This window comes from Nicotiana attenuata, unplaced genomic scaffold, assembly GCF_001879085.1.
Source record: "Nicotiana attenuata strain UT unplaced genomic scaffold, NIATTr2, whole genome shotgun sequence".
Lineage (NCBI taxonomy): Eukaryota > Viridiplantae > Streptophyta > Magnoliopsida > Solanales > Solanaceae > Nicotiana > Nicotiana attenuata.
This window is the reverse complement of record NW_017670473.1, coordinates 150058-154226: the sequence shown is the minus strand read 5'-3', so window position 1 is coordinate 154226 and position 4169 is coordinate 150058. Positions and strand designations below refer to the sequence as shown.

Here is a 4169-nt window from a genome sequence, read left to right as displayed (position 1 = left end):
TTTAGGGGCTTTTTAAAACCTACTCGCAATCATAAGAGACCCTTTTTGTCATTTTCTCTAACAAAATGTGTCGCACCTCCTTTTTCCGAAGGGAACGGGGAGTTTTTCCACTTAAAGTGATATTAATCGAAATGAGATTATTTATTCAATTTCAGAGTCGTCACTTGGGATAATTTATGGTGTCCCAAGTCACCGGTTTGTTTTAAATCCCAAATCGAGAAAATTTGACTCTGTTTGAAAGTCTGCGAAAACCAGAAGACTGGGTAAGGAATTCTGTTAACCCGGGAGATGGTGTTAGGCATTTCCGTGTTCCGTAGTTTTAGCACGGTCGCTTTAATCATACCTGACTTAATTAATAATTTGAATTACGTAACCTATGTGCATTTTACCTTTTACCGCTTTTAATTAGGGGGCTTATGGATTTAATCTTTGAAACAGATTACATGTGTGTAAATCCATTTAATTTGGGGCGCTAAAATCTTGTTACGCGTACGTGTACAAAATTAATCACGCTTTATTAATTAAAATTGTTTTGCCAAAGACGCGCGAACGGGTACTTTGATTTATTTGTGTGGGAGACCATGATTATGTTACACGAACATATACATAATCACGATAATAGATTAAAAGCGCGCCTAATATACAAATATTGATGGTCAGTTAATTTTCTAAGCGTGAAGGTCCATATCGTGAATAGTTCATTATGGACAAGATATTAAATTAACTAAACTAAACTTGTGTATTGATTAATTCCTAATTGATTTGCTCATGTGTTTGAAAAATGTTCAGGCGTTACTAAACTCAGTGGATGCCTTAAATTATTAGTGAATGAATTAATTGAGGCCAGGACAAATCTTGTAATATTATATCCTATTAATCCGCCGGCATTTGGCAGATTCGAATAAGGCATGCGAAAGGGCTTAACTGAAGGGCCCAATTCTCACAACAGCCTGCCTTTCAGGTTATCAAGGATTTTAATAGTTGGGCTTGTAAATACATCCACTGGCCCAAATACATTCACAGTAAATGATCTTGATTTAAATTCGAGAAAAAAAACAAAGAGAATGAAGGAGAAAAATAAATCTGGGCTACCAACCATGGCCCAACAGCATCGAACAGTGGAATCATAGTAAAAAACAACCTAACTAAATGATCCAATTAATTACATGGATGAGAACTTAAAAATGAATTTTACACAATGCTAATTCCAATGTGTGCTTAACAGCTACAAACCAAAAGTGGAACTTCACCTAGGTTGTCAACTGCAAATCAGGCCAACATGTGGCCAAATCTGCTACTATAGACCTCTAAATCTTTTATTTTTTGATCAACAGTGGACTAGCTATCAAATGACCATCAAACATTCGTTCAGAAGAAAATAGGGAATGAGAAAAAACGATCATTAAGACATTTGAATTGCTTGGCATGGGTTTGTATTCTTCAATTCACAATTGTGACAACCTGGTGGTCACAATTGCCAAATTATTAAACTCCTGCAATGAAAAAACCCCAAAATACGACACAAGCATACTTCAAATCTGATTAGTGAATAAGCATGGCTCAACTAGATAACTAATACGAACTAACTTTGAACAGGAAGTTCACGAGTGAGGATTTAATATCATGAATTATAGTGGAACTGCAGAATTAAATAGGTTCATCAAATAGGCGAATCAACAAAGAGAAAAACGCACATTTAACAGTAATCAGCATGATTTTAAACCCATCTATCACAAGCAAACTAAACATACACAAGTTAAGTCATGAGTTTACATGTCTAGTCTATCGTAATCAAATAGAAGCATAGCAGAAGTAAGAAATAGCACGAACAAGCTTCAGTCACTCCATTAAAAGAAATGCAAGTTTTACAGATGTGTACCTAAAGCTGGAAACAAGCTTGAAACAGCCAAATAAAGGCAATAGAAATGGAGAAAGAAGCTCAAACAGATCCAGGAACAAATAGAACCAGCGAACTGCAACTTTAACAGCTTAAGGTACCAATGAAATCCCAACAAATTTGTCTTCTTTCCCAAAACTCCGTGAGAGTTGAGAGTTGAGTTAATGTATCAGATTTTAGAGAAAAACTGGAGTGTGTTTTTTAGCAAAAATTAGGGTGAAATTCCCGTGTCTTTTTTGTGAGTGAATATACAGATATTAATGTGTGTGTGTGAGGAGTGTTGGGTACTTTTTATAGAGTGTGAGAGTGCAAGATGATAGGGAATGAGAGAGAGTCTCAGGGAATCTGCCAGCCAGCTCCCTAAAAATCAGTGAAATAACATCTTTTGCAACTGAAATGGACAGCTGTCCAATTCCAGAAATTCCTTCCTATTCTTCTAACCCCTTTAACTTCTCAAATTGACCCCTTTTAACCCAAATTTAACCTAACTTCATCATCTTATTGCATTTTGGTCCCTTTTCTCTATTCTATAACTTTCCAGCTGTTAAAAGAAAAAGATTCTGCTTAATTCTAATTCCAAATGCCCCCTTAAACTTGGTTAATGACAAATGAACCCTAAAAAGGATCATATGGATCAGAACAAAAGCAAAAATGCAAAAACCAAACCATTTAACAAATAACTTATTTTAGTACCTAGTTAAGTCAAAATTGATTAAACTAACAACTTATGCGAATAAACTAATTAACATGTAATCAAACTATTAAATAGGCATATAAAACACATACTAATCCTAAATCGACTTGATTATTTAAATATTAGAATCTATTGTAAAAAACTAATACAAAACAACTTAAACACCCAATTCCTAGACAGAAATAAGAAGAAATAATAAGAACTAGAATCAAAATAAAAGAAGAAGAGGGAGATGAATATGAAGAAACAAACTGAAACTAAAGGGAGACAATGAGGGAAGTTATACCTGCCGAATTGGAAAAAGGAACGGGTCGACCAACAAAACTTGAATGGATTCTGGTGGCTTTGAAATGAACTAAAACCAACATTAATCAATTGTTCTCGTTAAGAACAATTTACCAATATAAATTTTAGGTCAAAACAAGTGAATTTTCCAAAGAAATTAGAAAAAGAAAAATTTAGGTTTCTAGGGTTTCTGAGATTTGAAATTTAGGGAGTTCTAGTGAGGATTGGGGAATGAGGCTGGGATGTTTGGAAAGAGGAGAAGATGGGGATTGTAGGGTAAAATTTTGGGGTTATTTGGAGCAGTGCCGCCGCCGTGGGCGATTTCCGTCGGCGACCAATGGCGGAGGTTCAGAGAGAGGTGAGGGGGTGAGTTTTGGGAGAAGTCTCTAGGGTTGGGGGGGGGGGTGGCTTCAGACAGTTAAAAGGGGGAAGGACAGTTAGTTGCAGACCGTTGGATTGGGAGATATGAACGGCTGAGATCAACTGTGACCAAAACAGGGTCGTTTTGGTCATTTGGTGGGGTGTACTGGATTTTAAATGGGTCTGGGCTGGACTGGGGTGAGATAGTGTGGGAAATTTGTGCCATTAGGTCACATGCTTGGCCCAGAATTAGACTATAACAAGACCTCCTTCATTCCTTTGTTTTTTCTTTCTTTCTCTTTGATTTTAAAAACAAATCTAATTAAATAAAATCCTAAACTAAAGCCTAACTTATATCTAATTAAATAAAATTACCCTATTTTCTATTTATAATATCAAAATAACTAATTAACTCAAAACTAATGAAAGGAAATTAATAAATTAAAACTAAAAGCCAAAAATGTAAAAATGACCAATATGTTTGTGATTTTTGTCTAATAATGCAATTAATTCATGTAATTAAATCCTAAATTCAATTAAACCTAAAATGCTATGCAATAAATATTTTAGACATCTTTTAGTATTTTATTATAATTTTAAAATATTAAATAAGCAACTAAATGCAAACAACATGTGTAAACAACAAGAAATTCCTAAATTTTTCATAAAAATTAAAATAATTAGAAAAATTTATTTTTTTTGAATTTGTAGAAATATTTTTAGTCGGGTAAAAATCACGTGCTCACAGCTGCCTCTCTTTGCTAGGAAACACGAAGAGTTTTCGGGCAAAGATAAAGTGAGCAATTACGAGCAATTTTTGCCCGCCTGGATACTCCATGGGAAGCGTTTTGAAAAAGCTTGACCGAACCTTGCTTCAAACGTTGCCTACATATCCTTGGCTATAAAGGAATCAGGTCTGTGTAGTTCTAGAAA

At 34.8% G+C, this 4169-nt stretch overlaps 1 long non-coding RNA gene across 1 annotated transcript; it reads right to left on the bottom strand.

The window, feature by feature from the left end:
• Positions 1-1127: 1127 nt before the first annotated feature.
• Positions 1128-2221, bottom strand: LOC109239928. Its single transcript, XR_002069982.1, has 2 exons — positions 1880-2221; positions 1128-1493 (listed from the first exon to the last, which is right to left on the bottom strand). It is a non-coding gene; the product is annotated as an uncharacterized LOC109239928 (long non-coding RNA).
• Between the last annotated feature and the right edge of the window lie 1948 nt (positions 2222-4169).